This window comes from Mus musculus, chromosome 5 (assembly GCF_000001635.26).
Source record: "Mus musculus strain C57BL/6J chromosome 5, GRCm38.p6 C57BL/6J".
NCBI classification, from domain to species: Eukaryota; Metazoa; Chordata; class Mammalia; order Rodentia; family Muridae; genus Mus; species Mus musculus.
In genome coordinates, this window is record NC_000071.6 from 44,960,285 (window position 1) to 44,981,090 (window position 20,806).

At 40.2% G+C, this 20,806-nt stretch overlaps 1 long non-coding RNA gene across 1 annotated transcript; it reads left to right on the plus strand.

The window, feature by feature from the left end:
• The first annotated feature begins 5,916 nt into the window (after window positions 1-5,916).
• Window positions 5,917-18,521, plus strand: 4930431F12Rik (RIKEN cDNA 4930431F12 gene). Its single transcript, NR_073013.1, has 10 exons — window positions 5,917-6,026; window positions 6,251-6,304; window positions 6,515-6,859; window positions 7,506-7,675; window positions 11,285-11,320; window positions 11,796-11,995; window positions 12,357-12,485; window positions 13,211-13,334; window positions 16,773-16,878; window positions 17,534-18,521. It is a non-coding gene; the product is annotated as an RIKEN cDNA 4930431F12 gene (long non-coding RNA).
• Window positions 18,522-20,806: the final 2,285 nt, after the last annotated feature.

The following is a 20,806-nucleotide window of genomic DNA, read 5'->3' on the forward strand; positions in this document are numbered from 1 at the left end:
TTGCTCTTACTCTTTCATACCTGAGTATATAAGCAATAGTAGCCACAGAAGCCAGGAAAATAGAAAGTAGCTGGGGGAGTGGAAGGAGAAAGAGGGAAAAATGTGGATATGTAGGTACTAAGCAGAGAAAGGTAAGAAAGAGGGGAGAGAGAGAGACAACACCAAGGATGTTTGAAATAAATGTGTTTAAAACGTAGTATTCTATAAATTTGCGCACACACACACACACACACACACACACACCACAAAGAGAGGGGTTGGAGAGTTGTGACACCCATGGTGATCATACAAGAGCCATGGATTATCTAACAAAACCCCTAGTGCCAGGAACAGGAAAACTCCCTTCAAGTTGGTGTTAGAGGTTATGGTGGGTTTCCAAGGGACTCCCAAACAATATAACCTATTTACATTGCCCTTATTTACCTCCAAACTTTATTGCTAGTAAAACTTATTGCTGAGTTTTAGACGCAGGATTTGAAGAAATCAAGCTCAAATTGATCTGGAAGTCGCCTCCTCCTCAAGGACTAACTCCAACATCACCAGCAGGAACTCTACAAGCTGCCAAGGCAGAAAACCAATCAGTAGTCCTGCCCAGCTGTAAGGCCATTGAGTCACAATGAGCAGCCCCACGAAATATTTCAGAAGATGCAATAGTGGTACTTTTATTTTATTTATTTATTTATTTTTTATTAGGTATTTTCCTCGTTTACATTTTCAATGCTATCCCAAAGGTCCCCCATACCCACCCCCCCATTCCCCTACCCACCCCCTCCCCCTTTTTGGCCCTGGCGTTCCCCTGTACTGGGGCATATAAAGTTTGCAAGTCCAAACTCTTTGCCTCTCTTTCCAGTGATGACCGACTAGGCCATACTTTGATACATATGCACCTAAAGACAAGAGCTCCTGGGTACTGGTTAGTTCATATTGTTGTTCCACCTATAGGGTTGCAGTTCCCTTTAGCTCCTTGGGTAATTTCTCTAGCTCCTCCATTAGGGGCCGTGTGACCCATCCATTAGCTGACTGTGATCATCCACTTCTGTGTTTGCTAGGCCCCGGCATAGTCTCACAAGAGAGAGCTATATCTGGGTCCTTTCAGCAAAATCTTGCTAGTGTATGCAATGGTGTCAGCATTTGGAAGCTGATTATGTGATGGATCCCTGTATATGGCAATCACTAGATGGTCCATCCTTTCATCACAGCTCCAAATTTTGTCTCTGTAACTCCTTCTATGGGTGTTTTGTTCCCATTTATAAGAAAGGGTAAAGTGTCCACACTTTGGTCTTCATTCTTCTTGAATTTCATGCGTTTGGGAAGTTGTATCTTATATCTTGGGTATCCTAAGTTTCTGGGCTAATATCCACTTATCAGTGAGTACATATTGTGCAAGTTCCTTTGTGATTGGGTTACTTCACTCAGGATGATACCCTCCAGGTCCATCCATTTGCCTAGGAATTTCATAAATTCATTTTTTGTAATAGCTGAGTAGTATTCCATTGTGTAAATGTACCACATTTTCTGTATCCATTCCTCTGTTGAGGGGCATCAGGGTTCTTTCCAGCTTCTGGCTTTTATAAATAAGGCTGCTATGAACATAGTGGAGCATGTGTTCTTCTTACCGGTGGGGAAATCTTCTGGATATATGCCCAGGAGAAGTATTGCGGGATCCTCCGGTAGTACTATGTCCAATTTTCTGAGGAACCGCCAGACTGATTTCCAGAGTGGTTGTACAAGCTTGCAATCCCACCAAAAATGGAGGAGTGTTCCTCTTTCTCCACATCCATGCCAGCATCTGCTGTCACCTGAATTTTTGATCTTAGCCATTCTGACTGGTGTGAGGTGGAATCTCAGGGTTGTTTTGATTTGCATTTCCCTGATGATTAAGGATGTTGAACATTTTTTCAGGTGCTTCTCTGCCATTCGGTATTCCTCAGGTGAGAATTCTTTGTTCAGCTCTGAGCCCCATTTTTAATGGGGTTATTTGATTTTCTGAAGTCCACCTTCTTGAGTTCTGTATATATGTTGGATATTAGTCCCCTATCTGATTTAGGATAGGTAAAGATCCTTTCCCAATTTGTTGGTGGCCTTTTTGTCTTATTGACGGTGTCTTTTGCTTTGCAGAAGCTTTGCAATTTAATGAGGTCCCATTTATCGATTCTTGATCTTACAGCACAAGCCATTGCTGTTCTATTCGGGAATTTTTCCCCTGTACCCATATCTTCGAGGCTTTTCAATACTTTCTCCTCTATAAGTTTCAGTGTCTCTGGTTTTATGTGGAATTCCTTAATCCACTTAGATTTGACCTTAGTACAAGGAGATAGAAATGGATCAATTCGCATTCTTCTATATGATAACCGCCAGTTGTGCCAGCACCATTTGTTGAAAATGCTGTCTTTTTTCCACTGGATGGTTATAGCTCCCTTGTCAAAGATCAAGTGACCATAGGTGTGTGGATTCATCTCTGGGTCTTCAATTCTGCTCCATTGGTCTACTTGTCTGTCTCTATACCAGTACCATGCAGTTTTGATCACAATTGCTCTGTAGTACAGTTTCAGGTCCGGCATGGTGATTCCACCAGAGGTTCTTTTATCCTTGAGAAGAGTTTTTGCTATCCTCGGTATTTTGTTATTCCAGATGAATCTGCCGATTGCCATTTCTAATTCGTTGAAGAATTGAGTTGGAATTCTGATGGGGATTACATTGAATCTGTAGATTGCTTTTGGCAAGATGGTCATTTTTACAATGTTGATCCTGCCAATCCATGAGCATGGGAGATCTTTCCATCTTCTGAGATCTTCTTTAATTTCTTTCTTCAGAGATTTGACGTTTTTATCATACAGATCATTCACTTCCTTAGTTAGAGTCACGCCGAGATATTTTATATTATTTGTGACTATTGAGAAGGGTGTTGTTTCCCTAATTTCTTTCTCAGCCTGTTTATCCTTTGTGTACAGAAAGGCCATTGACTTGTTTGAGTTAATTTTATATCCAGCTACTTCTTTGAAGCTGTTTATCAGGTTTAGGAGTTCTCTGGTGGAATTTTTAGGGTCACTTATATATACTATCATATCATCTGCAAAAAGTGATATTTTGACTTCTTCCTTTCCAATTTGTATCCCCTTGATCTCCTTTTGTTGTCTAATTGCTCTGGCTAAGACTTCAATCAAGTACAATGTTGAATAGGTAGGGCGAGAGTGGACAGCCTTGTCTAGTCCCTGATTTTAGTGGGATTGCTTCCACCTTCTCACCATTTACTTTGATGTTGGCTATTGGTTTGCTGTAGATTGCTTTTATCATGTATAGGTATGGGCCTTGAATTCCTGATCTTTCCAAGACTTTTATCATGAATGGATGTTGGATTTTGTCAAATGCTTTCTCAGCATCTAACGAGATGATCATGTAGTTTTTGTCTTTGAGTTTGTTTATATAGTGGATTACATTGATGGATTTCCGTATATTGAACCATCCCTGCATCCCTGGGATGAAACCTACTTGGTCAGGATGGATGATTGTTTTGATGTGTTCTTGGATTCGGTTAGCAAGAACTTTATTGAGGATTTTTGCATTGATATTCATAAGGGAAATTGGTTTGAAGTTCTCTATCTTTGTTGGGTCGTTTTGTGGTTTAGGTATCAGAGTAATTGTGGCTTCATAGAATGAGTTGGGTAGAGTACCTTCCGTTTCTATTTTGTGGAATAGTTTGTGAAGAACTGGAATTAGGTCTTCTTTGAAGGTCTGATAGAACTCTGCACTAAACCCATCTGGTCCTGGGCTTTTTTTGGCTGGGAGACTATTAATAACTGCTTCTATTTCTTTAGGGGATATGAGACTGTTTAGATGGTTAGCTTGATTCTGATTCAACTTTGGTACCTGGTATCTGTCCAGAAATTTGTCCATTTCGTCCAGATTTTCCAGTTTTGTTGAATATAGCCTTTTGTAGAAGGATCTGATGGTGTTTTGGATTTCTTCAGGATCTGTTGTTATGTCTCCCTTTTCATTTCTGATTTTGTTAATTAGGATTTTGTCCCTGTGCCCTCTAGTGAGTCTAGCTAAGCGTTTATCTATCTTGTTGATTTTCTCAAAGAACCAACTCCTCGTTTGGTTAATTCTTTGAATAGTTCTTCTTGTTTCCACTTGGTTGATTTCACCCCTAAGTTTGATTATTTCCTGCCTTCTACTCCTCTTGGGTGAATTTGCTTCCTTTTCTTCTAGACCTTTTAGGTGTGTTGTCAAGCTGCTAATGTGTGCTCTCTCTAGTTTCTTTTTGGAGACACTCAGAGCTATAAGTTTTCCTCTTAGGAATGCTTTCATTGTGTCCCATAAGTTTGGGTATGTTGTGGCTTCATTTTCATTAAACTCCAAAGAGTCCTTAATTTCTTTCTTTATTCCTTCCTTGACCAAGGTATCATTGAGAAGAGTGTTGTTTAGTTTCCCCGTGAATGTTGGCTTTCTATTATTTATTTTGTTATTGAAGATCATCCTTAGTCCATGGTGATCTGATAGGATGCATGGGACAATTTCAATGTTTTTGTATATGTTGAGGCTTGTTTTGTGACCAATTATGTGGTCAATTTTAGAGAAGGTACCATGAGGTGCTGACAAGAAGGTATATCCTTTTGTTTTAGGATAAAATGTTCTGTAGATATCTGTTAAGTCCATTTGTTTCATCACTTCTGTTAGTTTCACTCTGTCCCTGTTTAGTTTCTGTTTCCATGATCTGTCCATTGGTGAAAGTGGTGTGTTGAAGTCTCCTACTATTATTGTGTGAGGTGCAATGTGTGCTTGGAGCTTTACTAAAGTTTCTTTAATGAATGTGGCTGCCCTTTTATTTGGAGCATAGATATTCAGAATTGAGAGTTCCTCTTGGAGGATTTTACCTTTGATGAGTATGAAGTGCCCCTCCTTGTCTTTTTTGATGACTTTGGGTTGGAAGTCAATCTTATCAGATATTAGGATGGCTACTCCAGATTTTTCTTCATACCATTTGCTTGGAAAATTGTTTTCCAGCCTTTCATTCTGAGGTAGTGTCTATCTTTTTCTCTGAGATGAGTTTCCTGTAAGCAGCAAAATGTTAGGTCTTGTTTGTGTAGCCAGTTTGTTAGTCTATGTCTTTTTATTGGGGTGTTGAGACCATTGATATTAAGAGATATTAAGGAAAAGTAATTGTTGCTTCCTGTTATTTTTGTTGTTAAAGTTGGCATTCTGCTCTTGTGGCTGTCTTCTTTTAGTTTTGTTGAGGGATTATCTTCTTGTTTTTTCTAGGGCGTGGTTCCTGTCCTTGTATTGTTTTTTTTTTCTGTTATCATCCTTTGAAGGGCTGGATTCGTGGAGAGATAATGGGTGAATTTAATTTTGTAGTGGAATACTTTGGTTTCTCCATCTATGGTAATTGAGAGTTTGGCTGGGTATAGTAGCCTGGGCTGTAATTTGTGTTCTCTTAGTGTCTGTATAACATCTGTCCAGGCTCTTCTGGCTTTCATAGTCTCTGGTGAAAATTCTGGTGTAATTCTGATAGGCTTGCCTTTATATGTTACTTGACCTTTTTCCCTTACTGCTTTTAGTATTCTATCTTTATTTAGTGCATTTGATGTTCTGATTATTATGTGTCGGGAGGAATTTCTTTTCAGGTCCAGTCTATTTGGAGTTCTGTAGGCTTCTTGTATGTTCATGGGCATCTCTTTCTTTAGATTTGGGAAGTTTTCTTCTATTATTTTGTTGAAGATATTAGCTGGCCCTTTAAGTTGAAAATCTTCATTCTCATCCACTCCTATTATCCGTGGGTTTGGTCTTCTCATTGTGTCCTGGATTTCCTGGATGTTTTGAGTTAGGATCTTTTTGCATTTTCCATTTTCTTTGATTGTTGTGCCGATGTTCTCTATGGAATCTTCTGCACCTGAGATTCTCTCTTCCATCTCTTGTATTCTGTTGCTGATGCTCGCATCTATGGTTCCAGATTTCGTTCCTAGGGTTTCTATCTCCAGCGTTGCCTCACTTTGGGTTTTCTACATTGTGTCTACTTCCCTTTTTAGGTCTAGTATGATTTTGTTCATTTCCATCATCTGTTTGGATGTGTTTTCCTGTTTTTCTATAAGGACTTCTACCTGTTTGGTTGTGTTTTCCTGTTTTTCTTTAAGGACTTGTAACTCTTTAGCAGTGTTCTCCTGTATTTCTTTAAGTGAGTTATTAAAGTCCTTCTTTATGTCCTCTACCATCATCATGAGATATGCTTTTAAATCCAGGTCTACCTTTTCAGGTGTGTTAGGATGCCCTGGACTGGGCGAAGTGGACGTTCTGGGTTCTGATGATGGTGAGTGGTCGTGGTTTCTGTTAGTAGGATTCGTATGTTTACCTTTCGCCATCTGGCAATCTCTGGAGTTAGTTTTTATAGTTGTCTTTGTTTAGAGATTGTTCCTCTGTTGATTTTGTTACCCTCTATCAGCAGACGTGGGAGACTAGCTCTCTCCTCTGAGTTTCAGTGGTCAGAGCAGTCTCTGCAAGGCAAGCTCTCCTCTTTCAGGGAAGGTGCACAGTTATCTGGTGTTTGGACCTCCTCCTGGCTGAAGATGAAGGCCCAAAACAGGATCTTTCCCAGAAGCTGTGTTGCTTTGGCCAGGAAGGTGGCGGGTTGTCTGGAGCCGAAGATGGTGCCGCCTCAGAAGCTCTGTGGCTCTCGCCTGTCCCAGAAAAGGCTGGCCTCTGTATTCCACACCGTCACCCGTGCAGCCTGCCCTCCGCGGAGTCCCGGAGCCAAGGAGGCTCCCGCCAGGGCCTGAGGCAGAAACCGCTGGGGCCGGGTGGACCCCTGTGCTCTCACCAGGAAGGTGGCCAATTGTCTGGAGCCGAAGAATGGCGCTGCCCAGTGGTACTTTTATATTGGGGAGATGTGTACAGCTGGTTAATTATATCTAAGACCCTTTCAAGTAGGAAGATAACTAGAGGATGAGGATAACTGTGAATGTCTTCTAGACACTCCAGGGATGCTGCACCCATGAAATCTTAACAATATGGTTGCCTAATAACTATACCAGTCAACATGCCAATTTAGCTGGAAGAGATTTTCCAAGGCCCTGCCCCTTAAATGAACAGTTACAAGCAATCAATGGCTGTAGAGAAAGTGGGGGAGAAAAAATCAGCACCCCCCGTAGGGACAAATGTGATAGGTTATTCAGTCTCAAGGAGTCAGTCCTAAGCACATATACTTAGAAGCAGCACTAAATGGACTCAGCAGTGTGTATGTGTGTGTGTTATTTATAAATATAAAAGAAGGTTCATGAATTTGAAAGGAGATTAGGGATATATAAAGAGTTGGAGGGTGGAGAGGAAAGTAGAAATAATTTAAATACAAGACTCATGGATGAAATTCTCTGAACAAGAAATACTTAAATATAAAGAAATAGAAACGTTAATGTATTGGTAGATTTTTTGTTTTTTGAGATAACTGAGAGAGTTACTAAGAAACAATGACATCAATAATCCCTCCTCCTTCTACTGTCTCTCTGTGTCTCCAGAAACTTGTATATGAGTTGTCACAGATGCTGGGGCCCAGTAAGGGGATGGAGAAAGCAGAAACTGAAGATTCCTCTTGAGGAGGAAGCAATGCTCTTTGGGTAGCAAGATGTTGTGGAATATTCCTTACAGCATTTCTACTCTTTAGTTCCAGAAAGTGGTGCCAGGATCTGTGAGTATCTGGGCAGTGGACCCCAGGAGCTGAAACAGCCCCAGTACTGCACTCCTGTGTCCCAAAACCACATTATGGAGGAGAGGACCTGCTGAGTTGGGAAATTGAGCTTCATGGCAGAGATGTGATGTCACCCAGTAAGACTGAGTAAAAAGGACATTTCCAGCCTCCCTGATATTAAAGGAAATAATGTGTTATGCTTTATATCCAAACACTGTTGCTAAATTCAACTTTTGTCTGCCTTACTGGGAGCTGAAGGTTGACTAATAAGAGTTAATTGAGTTCAGCTCAAGTGGACAGTGCTATACTTAGTTAGTTATATATAGCAAGATGTGGGAACTTATGCCCATAATCCCAGTACTTGGGAAGCTGAGACAGAAGGAGTGTCACAAGGCCAGTTTGGGCTACAAAGTAAGCTCTTGGTCAACCTGTATTGCCAAGTAAACATTATCTCATATAAGCCAACCAATCAACTAACAAACAAAGCACTTCCAACAGTCCAGGGGTGCAGAGAATACAACACATGAAAACAGGGAAGCCTCTGATGATAGAGGAAGTGACAGTGGTCTCTATGTCCATCCCTTATTACAGACTGTGTTCAGGAGTGTGGTCTTCATTGTAACAACTCAAGATGGCTTTAAGTGTGAGTTCAGGGTAGGTTGATCAAAGAGGAAAAGGCATGAAATGATGGACAGATTTTGCATAAATTTCTTTGTCAGAACTGTAGAGAAAGTCACAGTTAAGTAGAGGTAAGGGTAAGGTGTTTCTTAGAAGAACATGACAACTTTTTGTAAGTGGTAATGGCAACTTCAACTAGAATTGGGACAACATGTGAGGGATTTGAGGAATAGCAAATACTCTGGCCAGACCTGGGGCCATTTCTACTGTCAAGGATGAGATTAACATAGATGACCTGGTGGTATGGCCCTCCTTGAGGAGTGTTGTTCCCTGAGGTGTAACAATCCACACAACGGCCAGAGAACATGAGAGAAAGTGGGGATTTCATTTCATTTTGAGAATGTGGTACTGCTGAGACACGTGGTTGAAGGTGAAGAGTTGGGCAGGTGATGCAAGAGAGAAGACTCTATGAGCTGTAGAAATGCAAGCAAAGGCCTCTCTATCTTTAGAGTTCAAGTTCCTTTCACTTCCAGCTTTCATAGACAATGCTGCTGATGGTGCCAGTAATTTTGAGAATGATAGTTTCTGTTGATGGATGATTATTCTAGGCACATGGATACACTTATTTAATTACTGTGATAACACTATAGGTTTGCCTGCTATCCTACTTTCTGTCTGAGAAACTGAGGCCTAGGGGCACATAGACAATCAGTCTCAGAGGTATAATCCACAAACAGATGATTGTTCATAAAAGGAGAACACGGATTATATTTAAATTATACGGTCATTGTGAAGGTCAGATATACAATAGTAAGTGACTTTGTGAAGCACCTATTACACACTAGACACTGTTTTATCATTTATTTTTATTTGTTCTTTGGTGATACTGGGAGTCAAACCCAAAGAGTTCTGTATGTTTGGTAACTGCTCTACCACTATTCTACAAGCCCAGTCCTAGACAACACTTTAAAGGCTCTTTCATTTAATCCTTGCAACACTGTTATGCAATAATGTTATATCTAACCCCATTCTAGAGCTGAGAAAATAAAGGTGTAGAGAACTTGAATAACAGCCTATGGCTGTGAGTCAAAGATAAGAATAGATCCTAAGATGTCAAGATCCAGAGTCAATGGTCTAAATACTATGAGAAACCAATTATTTCAGATTTATGACTAAGACAACTACTGATACATGGTAACTACTCCTGGTATAGTCTAAGGGAAAAAAATCTCAGGACTTAACCTAGAACATTGATCCAGTACAAAAATTAAACCCACATTCCCATTATAGGCTCAGAGCTGAAGTGAAAGGACATCTACCAGGAAGTACATGCTCAACATGTTAAATGAGTTAGCAAGTGGGTCAGTTCTAGGGAAGAGTGGGAAACGGATCAGATGAGAGTTGATATGTCAGCATCTCTTCCATGCATTGTCATTTGCAAATGTATAGTGTGAACTAGGAAAGACACTAATGGGTGCTGGGACATGGCTTAGCGGGTATAACACTTGCCTGGCATGCATGGAGTCTTGGATTTGATCTTCAGCAAAGCATACGTTACACATGGGTTCATATCTATAATCTCAAATATCAGAATGTGGAGGCAGGAGTTGACGATCATTCTTGATACTACCTAGTGGTTTCAGTGCTGCCCTGGGTACAGGAGATTCAACCAAAACCAAAACGAAACGAAACAAAACAAAAACAAGAAGTCAAATGGTGTATAGCTGGATGCCCACATACTTCAATTCTGCTCCTTGATAGACATACTAGTCTTTCACTGAAGTCACCTAGGACTGTATGCTCTTGGAAATCACTAGTGATACCACTCATGATACAACCTGCTAGGTAATGCTGAACTCCTGGATCCTTGAAGTCCCTACAGCTTTGCCATCTCATTGTTGTCTGAACTAAAATGTCCTGATATCTTTAGGTCTTCATGGGTCCATTTGTTGCTTCCCAATGTCTTCACTCAACTCCAACTCTAGACCCTTGGCCTGGAGGACCTATCTTTTTTTCAGGTCACAAGACAAAAGTAGAAAACACATAAAAAAAGAAATCCTACTTGTTCAGGCATCTGACATTGATACTACTGTGGTGACTTGAGGCCTTATACAGCTGTCAGCAGCATCCTTAATGAGAGGCCTTCCCATGTTCCCTTACATTCCCAGAGTTCTCAGAAACATCGGCCCTTTCTGATGTTCTTGTCAGCATTCTGCTCTCTTTAAATTTGTTTCCCTTCAGTTTGTCCACAGCTGCTATCAACCTGGACCAGACAAACCAAATATAAGGGGCTCTGGCAGACTCCTTCAACCTCTGCAACCCCCTGGGGTGTCTAACCTTTCCTTCTTTGTCTTCTCTGAGAAGCTGTGCACTCTGACTTTAAGACGTGTTTTGACTGGACACACATTTTAAGCAGCTCTGGATATCCTTTTCACCATCTGCTTTTAAGTACTTCCACCAACAAAAATGCCTTTGAGCATCATTTCCTATCCTCCTCCCACGCCCCTCTCAACACTGAATCAAGACCTATCACCAACTCTAATTGAACTAAGAATAACAGTATTTATAATTCAGTTGCATGGCTATAAACACTGATCTAACAAAGTGAGCACTGCCACCAACCACCATCCCCAACACCATGGCTAGCCTTAGGGAATTGGCAAAGCAGGCTGGACCAGGACCCTGTTGATTGATCCTGTTCCTGTGGCAGCACCATCAACCACTCTGATCCAAGGATTTCTTTTTCTGTTAAATGCTTCCATGGATTCAGCTACAAGGGCAAGGCCCAGTGTGATCCCAAGAAATGAACTGATTGGCAAAGAGCAATAGTGAGTAAACAGTGTCTTTGGGGCCCTTATCTTGAGGAAAGGAATGCTGTAGCTTAGTGGGTTCCTCAGACTTGGATCTCCTGGGGCTCTCTTGGTAAGGAACTAGCATGAAATACTTGTAGTGTCTGGCTGGGAAACCCATATTGCTTCTGGGTTCTTTCAGATGGCCCTTGGAAGATGCGACAATCAGGATGATACAGTGAGTTCCCTGCAGGTAGTTCCCTCCTGTCTTCCCTCTTACAGTGTGTCAGCTCAAAGTCCATAGGATAACAGTGACCTTTCATGTCTCAAGACATAATGTTCAGGAGTAAACTCTATCAGCTTTGTCCTGTTTGCCCTATTGGTTTGAAGCAAGACAGATTCCAACTGTGCTAACAGGGAGAAGGTTATACAGAGGTGGGATTCCTTGAGTGTCAATGTAGAATTCTCCATTACAAACATTCCATATTCCTATCTGTCCATGAGAATCCTACCTCCTTAGCAGCCCAGGGCAAAGAGGCTAAGGGCACTACTTGTTCTCAGTGGCCTCCAATCAATAAATCTGGAAATATTTGATGACATTATATTAAGACTTTGTGGATTTTTATGATTGTAATGATGATCATGATGGAAACATCTGTGCTGGGATTTGCCATTTATTAAAGTCTTTCTCTCCTTTTGTTTGATCCTTACAGCAACCAATAAGGGGAAAATCTTTATCCTTTTTCTTTAATGTGAGGAAACCAGATGTTAGAAAAGCTTAATGGTACAGCTGAGAAGTCACAACTAGGAAGTACAGCTCCAAAATGAGACTCGGGTTCTTGTCTTCAGGAGTGTGTATTTTAAAATAAAACAAATGTACAGATTTCCAGCAAGGCGGGTAACTATGCATGGGGTAAGTACTGAGCTGTATGAGGAGGGTGGTCGTAGAGGGTATTGCAGAAAATCTAGTCTAGCAGAGGAGGATTTCATAGGGGAAAAGCCCATGGGTTATATCTCAAAGAAAAAAATTCATCAACCTGGTAAGTTGAATATAGACGTAAAAGATCAAGTGGAGATTGTGATGGATAGAGTGGGAACATGGATATCTGTGAGTTACTGGGCATGGGAGAAAGATACCCAGATAGAGAAAAGTGTCTCCAGAATAGAAGTGGAAAGTCCATGTGAAATTATAGAAGCCTCTTTAGGGATCTCAAAGTTGTGGTGTTCATGGGGTCCTAAACCTCCTTGATCTTCTGAAAAATCTCATTCATAAGCCAAGTTCACAAAACTGGACACCCCATATTAAGCTGATGATGTCCGATGAAACTCAGACATGTGTTTCACCTGAAGAAGCAACAGCACAGAAATCATTATGTAGGTCTGGCTAACCATCTGCTTCCTAGGTAAGTGACTTTGATATCTTTGAGTCTCAGAGATTGTGTGTGTGTGTGTGTGTGTGTGTGTGTGTGTGTGTGTACGTGCGCACACATGTATACAAAATTTAAAGGGAGGGGCAGTTATAATTAAATTCCACTAACTCATTTGGTAGGGCTCTGTGAACTGATTTCCCAACACGGGCACACCCAGATAGACAGTCCACACAGTCACTGCATGACGTTTTCCCCCCAGTATCTACCCCTAAGAGTCTTCTTTAGCTGAAAGGTAATTAATATTAAAATTGCTGCTTTTGCTATTTTGTCATCAGTGACAAAAGTGAAAATAAATTCACATGTAGCTTAGGATGGGAGAAACTTCCATAGAACAGAGTATCAGTTCTCAACCTGGGAACATCTGGCTGCTTGCAGACATTCTTGCTTGTTATGGCTTGGGAGAACTCCCACCAAAGGAATTTAGTGGGTTGAGATCAAGAATACTGCTAAACAGATGACAATGCCTAAGAAATCCTCATCACTGCAAAAGTGACTGGGTCCCAAATGTCAGCTGCTTGATGTGGAGAAAAGAAAGAGAGTTGGGTTCTAGTCTTTGTTCTGCTTGAATCAAATCTGGGGTAGTCATGGTGATACTGCAGCATGAATGGGGTGGGAGAGTGGCTTCATCCTCATTTCCTGGCATATAACTTCTAAAATCTTTGGATTCTCCAAGGTAAAGTGATAATCTCTTCTTCTAGAAGGTTGACTGGCTGGCTGCCTTCAAGCAAGATGGGGGCTGACCACTGTAAAGACCAGAAGATAACAAGAAAGTTGAGGCTTCTAGCAGGATTCCCCAACCTCTGAGAACAAAAAAGCCTTAGGGTAAGTTGACCATCTAAGGCCAATGGGTTTAGTCAATCATTTCTGGAGCCCTAGGGAAGGTAAACACATGGGAGCTTTCAGGACAGATAACAAACACATCTACATACTTAGAGACAGACTCTCTCTAAAGTCATGTAGACAGGAACTTCTGTGCTTGGAAAGTCAGGCAGGCTTCTCCATTTATCTCTTCATATAGTTTTTTTTTTATGTTTAAAAATATCCTTTATACCGAACCAGTAAGCATATTCTCCTGATTTCTAAGAGCCACTGTAGCAAATTACCCAAACTGAAGGAAGAAGTTGTAGGAGCCTCGGATTATAGAGGATTGTCAGAAACACACATAAAAGCAGACTAAGGTTGGAACTGGTATCTGAAGACATAGAGAGTGGTCAGTCTAGGGAATGGGACCCTCAGCCTAGCACATAGAGTGTCAGCATACACTAGATTGGTGGACACCCAGTTTATTGCCACTTCTTTAGAGCTGCCAGTTTGCTTGCTGGTCAGGGAAGAAGTACTCATACCCCCCCCCCCCCCCGAGCAGGCAAAGTCTTTATGTTGTTTGGTATGTAGTAACAGCAGATGAAATACAGTAGGTTTTTCCTGTACAGTGACATGCCTGACAAAGAGTTTAATTGGAGGAAGACTCCAGCTCAGATCTGTCTGCAAATAAAGGAAAAAAAAGTGTAATAAAATTATCAAGGCACTTAATAGTTTGCCTTTAGAATACTACTTCTCAGACTGATATGATTCTGTTTACTTCGTGCAAAAAGTGATGCCCTTAAATGCCCTTTGTTTTTAAAATGTTTGCAAGTTAATATGAAAAGTAAGTGAATAAATAAAATAAAATTGTTTAGAAATTTCAAATTTAGAGAACCTAGCAGTCTATATGGTTTCAAAGTATAATCCTTCAACAAAGTCTAATCCCGTCAGAAATAATAAAAGAAGACTTTTATTAAGCTGCCTTTCCAGAAGACATGCTGAATGAGCCAACATTTACCTAGCAATCCAGAAGAACAATGGTCAGCAACTGTTGAGACCTGGGCAGCAAAGACCAGAGAAGCAGCATGGAAGACCTTGACCTCTAACAAACATACTAGCATGTGCACCACAGTTCATATCTATGTCTCCCAAAGGCCCACGTGTTAGAGGCTTGGGAAGTAGGAGAAGGAAGCCCTAAGAGGTGTGGCCTACTGGGAGGCTTGGATTACTATGGCTTTGTCCTCCTTTTCTTTTTTTACCACTTGGTCAGGAGGCCTATGGCTTTACTTGGTAACTCTCTACCAACATGATATGCTGCCTCACCATAAAACCAAACCAATAGGACCAATCAATCATGGAAATGTGGGCCCAATGAAACTTTTCCTCTTTATAAGTTGATTTCTTCAGGTATTTGTTATAATAACAGATCTAACACAAGGTATTTCTCACTCCTTAGCACACCTGACTCATGCTAAGCAGATATATCGTGCGTGTGTGTGTGTGTGTGTGTGTGTGTGTGTGTGTGTGTGTGTGTGAGGTAGGGGGCCATTAGGATATCTAATTCACATTTTTGTATGATGTGGGAATTTTGGAAGAGAGTGTGAGAAAAAATGCTAAGTTTACCAAGCCAAATATCACCATATATTTACTAAGCAGGATACTGCATCATTTCTGTGGCCCCCACCCACATCCCTCTTTCCATACCACTGAAGAATTCTGGGACTAACTCAAGCTTGGGCAGCTTATTTCTTAATGTGCGCTAAGAGGAGGAGGAATCTGAAGAAGCAGGCTACAGTGAATTATATAAATCATTACTGTTTACATAAATGTTTGATTTTTTTTTTTAAGTTCCTGGCCTGATTTGCAGAAGATCATGGGATGCTTTTTGTAGTTTAGAATTCCCTATTAGCATTTGACAAGCCAACAAGTCTCTGAGATTCAAATCCTGTGACCATCACATTAAGCTATAAAACAGAGTTCTGCTGAGGCAGTAATTGCCTGACATGGCTACCTGGTTCGAACTTGTGCTTAGCATGCAAATCTGCTCCAAGAATGTGTTTGACAATCACTTTTCTGTCCACTGAAACTGCCCCTTGACAGAATGTATTCCGAAAAGGGGGGGGGGGAGGGTGGGCTTTCTATTTTTTGCCTTTTGCAAGTCGGTGGTAGCTGAGAGCAACACCATATGCTTATAATTAGGATTACCGTCAGGGAATTCAACCTTTCTGAGAGAAGGGAAAGAGGCCCGCCAAAGGGGAGCACAAAAGCCCTTGGAAAAACAGCACATGAAACGAGCTTGCTCCATTCCTCAGTAATGGGAGAAACTGGATTGTGAAAAACAGTGCTGGTTCCACTCCAGATTCCCAAGAAAGGTTGCATGGGCAGAACGAGAAATGCTGACAAACAAAAATCAAGTTCCAGGCCCTGATTTCCATGCAGGCTGAGGGAGGCTTACAAAAAGCCAGGCCTGCAGCCAGCAGCTGGCCTAGCAAGGACTTTGAATTTAGGCTGGTGACTTGCTCCAGGCCTGTGTGACCTCATCGCTTTCCTCTTGAAGGAGGGGAGAGAACGAGACCCTCTTGTTTTTCCCTACTCTGAGTTTTACTGGATCCAAAGCAGGAGTCCATAATGATGCAAGTTTTGGGTCCCTGCTCTGATTTTTGCATGACATAGGAAAGTGATATACCTTCTCTGCCAGCCTCTAGGGTAGAAAAGAGGATGCCCTCCTCACAGAACCACTGTGAAAATGAAACAATATAGTACAGATGTGTAGAGGAAGATCTGGTGACTTAACAAGCAAGATAATTATATAAGGTATATAATTATACCTGTTTGGTGTGTTTCTGGGAACTGCTTATGGCTATGAGTTTTAAACATGTATGAATTTACTTATTTAGCTGGAAGTTATCAAAGGCCTACTTTGTACCTGGTACTTCTGAGCTGCAGTGGTTCAGAGAACAAATAGCTGCCTTCTGATAGAAGAAAAGAAAAGCAATAGACAGGATACCAAACGAGCAGGATGGTAGAGAAGCACCTAGAAGAGAAACTTTACCCTTGCCTGGGGGATGAAGGAAGGCTCCTGGACAAGGGGTTCTCTGAGACATCTCTCATGAGTCTGATCAAGATAGGTGATGGTGTTGAGGAGAAAAGAAAGGAGTAAAGACATGTAGCTTTAGTCCACAGCAAATGCCAAGTCTCACAATGGAGGACACAGTGGACATGGATAAATTGTTCAACAGAAGCCTGGAGAAGACCAGCAACAAGTCCATGGGTCACATGGTCAGCTAATGGGCACATGGGTTTAAAAACACTACTTTTTCCCAAGGTGATATGCCTGTGGAGTTCTTTGCATCTTAGGGTGCTCTCTTCTTCATGCTGTACACTTCATGGTGTTCTTGTAATAAAATCTTGCAGAATTCTCAATGTGTGACATTGAAACTTTTTTCTTTTCATTGTCAGAACCTGCATTTCCTATGCTGTTGTGAAAAAAAAATTGGCTACCATTCTATCAGTAAAAATATTCTGAAGAAACAAAGGTAATAACCACATGACAGATGCAACCAAGGTGAGGAGACAGATGGAGATGGCAGGAGACAAATTTGTTGCTGGATGTGTAGATAGACCACAGAGCCCACTGTATACCAACATATCTACCAATCTTTAAAAGGAGTTATCAATTATTGTCACAGACTTCTCTTGGTTCCAAGGGTCACTCAAGTAATCCTTATATGATGTTAGAGTCTAATGCCATTGCACTAAGGCTAATTGTAATTTAAGCCCCATTCATAGGAAATCAAGGTCAAGTTACCTACCTAGCAAGGAAGGTCCCTTACTGTATACACTGAAAAAAGTACAGTATGTTTACGAAGCCAAAAGTGTGTGCAATGATCTATTTAAAGCACCTAACACGTAGTAGACATGAAGTAAACAAGTGGCCCCTTTTCTTAGCTCTACACTAGGTAAAGCCAAAGAAAATAATTTTTGAAAAAAAAACATAGTGCCCTCTTGGGTATATATATAGTATCATATGATAGGTAGCACATGATCGTAATTTCAACATGTACTTGGAAGGCTGAAACAGGAGGATGGTGAGTTTCAAGTCAGCCTGAATTACCTAGTGAGACCCTATCTCAGAAAACAATACCCAAGAGAAAATAAAGCCATAATTATTGACAATTTTTAATTTACTTTCTGTAGCATGTCTTCTTTCCCCCTTACAGATCATCAATACACTTAGTGTAGACGGTCTACAAAGCCTCCTGTTTTACAAGATGGACAGATTTGTTTCCTTTAACTTAAGAATGGATCTTATTATGAACATGCAGATTTGAAGATGAAAAGAAGGAATATCAGCTGTTTACCATGGCAGCATGGAAAGTCACCAGGCTTTGAAGACTTGGGACCAGAAACCAAGGGCTCTCAGAATTGAATCCATTCCTTGGCCACACTGTGTCCCACCAGCAGAGGGGATCTATTGACTGTTCCTTAGACACAGGTCACTATGATAATGTGTTTTACCTTCTTGGTCTTCTCTGGGTTCATTTGGTCATTGTCATTTTTTCCAGTGGTTTGCCAAGCCTCCAAATCAACATTTAGCTCTGTCAGGGAAAAAGTGTAATTGGCTAGCAAGCCTTTGGTGCCCTTGTTGGACCAACTTCCAAGCCAAGATTGATTGTCATTATGACCATTGCCTTCTCTAGACTCCTGAAGCCAAGAACTGGACTCATGGAATCTTGGACTAATCAGCTCATTCCTATTCATCTGGAACTCTCTTGACTTAGTCAGTGAAGGACCTAAGTCTCAGGAGAATCTTAAACCAGGCTTAAAACTAAAAGCACCACATCCTGTGAACTCACTCAACCAAGTGCAAATTAGAACAACCAGGGATTATCCACAGTCCCAGAAATGGGATTTTTGCACAGGAGGTGTGAGTGAAACTGGACTTCTCACAGCAAAAGGTTGAAGAGCTCAGGAGTCTGCCAAGGTCTTCCTGACCCCATAGTCCATCTGTCTCACAGGACTGTCCTGGCAGTATGTGGAATTCAATACAGTCATGTGGAAATAATCTTTCAAATGAAAGTTCTAGAATCATAAATTTTGCAAATCTACAAAATTGGAATTTTATTATTTTCATCACATTCCAACTTTCTAGGCTTGTATTTAAAAATACTTGCTCTTGGTCTCAAATTAAATACAGTATTTGAGTTCAAAAGAAAACTTGTTGACTAAGTCAAGTAAAAATCAAAAGCAGTTTTAAGGTCCAAGGAACCCATGTACACAACTATATTTACCAGACTGCACAAACTATTAAGTGTGCTGACTTCCTGTATTTTTTCACTTATTCACTCCTTAAATCTGCATTTGGTAGGAAAAATTTCAAGAAAGTTATAGCATGTGAATACCCAGAGTTGTACACAGTGCAAGATTCGAGTCTTCGGTCAATTCAACATAAGGTCTTAAACACAATTATCACCTCAAAGATAATAAGAAATCATTTGTTCTGAAGCAAAGTAGAGTGGGTTTTAGATGTTATTGGAAGACACACCTAGCTTCAGGATTTGAAGAAGCTAGTGCTATGTTAAGTTCACATATCCAATGTTTGTATCTGACAATTAAAAAGCAGAAATGGTCAGTGAGTGCTTACAAGGGGGCACAAAAGATAGCAAAGAATAATTTGCCTCAAAATCTGTAACATCACACTCCACAATCACAAGGTTCAGCCAAATGGACCTTGCAAGATCTTTAATGTAGGTTCAGCTTTTCCCTTGAAAACTCTAGTTCACAGTTCCCCCTGTTGACCATGTATCACATTCTGTGCATGCAGAGGCCAAATTTTGTTTTAAGTCTTATGTTGCTAGGAAGTTCATCACTTGGATCTAATCAATATGAGACTCAGTAGTGAGCTGAGCAGTCTTTAAGAGAGAAGAGTAGTTGGCAAAACCATTAAAGAAAATATCACCTTGATCATATTAATTTTATTACCCATCATGATCTGGGTTTGTTGGTTTTTCCCCTTACCCTCCATATCTGACATAACATGTACATACGACATATATTAGGAACACTACACCTACAATAGAATACATTATAGCCTAAAGAAGTAAAGGGAGCTGACTAGGAAGGTCCCATCCCACTCTTAGGAAACCCTCTACTTATCACCATGCTCCTGTATCAGATTAACTGTTTGCACAGTGTCCACACCCATTTCTACTCCATTAAGTATTCTTTTAATATTTGGAGGAATTTATTTTAGTCTCTATTTTGCCCAGGTTGACTTTGTAGCTACAATGTCATGTTAAGTGGTTTGTTCTAATTTAAGAAGAACCAGCCTTTTATGTTGAAATTATTGTACCTGTTATTTGTGGCTAATATTTGTATTTGTCCTATGATTTAAGTGCTAGACCAGTTTTAGCTCAGAAGGGGTTAAGTGGACAATTGTATTACACAAATCATAAATTACTCTATTATTTTATGTTTTTTTTCAGTCAAATTATCTCTATATTATGTATCAAGTATGATGGGAGTCAGATTTGTAAGAAATCAAGATTTTGTGCATTTTGTGGTACTAGTCAAATCTTATTCCTTATTTTAGAGTTATGGTGCTTCAGTGAGAAACCATGCTGTGGCAGTGTCTACAACTTCCTAGTGGCAAAATATGAATATTATTTAGCATTTTTCCTATTTCAATTAACTGTCTTAAGACATACTCTCTTACGTTACAATTCTTATTTTTTTTAAAAAAGTCTTTAACATTTTCAAAATTAATTCTTTTTAAGGTGTGGCTTTTAATTTTTTCTTTTAATAGATACAGGCTAGCATAAAATTCCTAGTCCTGTATCTATGTATTCCTAGAGAGTGTTTGACTCTAAATTTGGACAATTTTTATTCAATAATAAAACAACCTCTTACTATGGCTATTGTTGTCACTTGATGTTGATAGCTTTGGTATGATTTGAATGTAAGAGTCAATTCAAATATTCCCAAAACTTTGAGTACCACTCATAAGAATCAATAGAGTCAAAATTACTCTATAGTATACAGAAGCTTGAGTATGCTATATGGCTACCAAGACCCTTTAATTTGTCAAATATTAATATTTTAATATCTGTAGAAACAGAATAACTCAGTTGGTTGGACTCAGTTAATTTCTTTTCTTTTCTTTTTTCTTTTCTTTTATTTAATTATTATTATTATTTTTTTTTGGACAAGGTCTTTCTCTAAATGACTGTGACTGTCCTGAAACTAGATATATAGATTAGACTGGCCTCAAAATTACAGACAACCAGCTTCTGCCTCCTGAATGCTTGGATTAAAGGTATGCAGTACCATACTCAGCATATTTATTATTTTTTAAGCAGGAGAAAGCTCTCTTATTTGAGTGACAAAAGTCGGATCTAAAATAGAAATCCTCTACCAAGTTTAGTTCCACTCAAAAGATTTAAACCAGGCCCCCGGCATCTGAAAAGTGGATTTTCATCCTCAAATTATGTTGT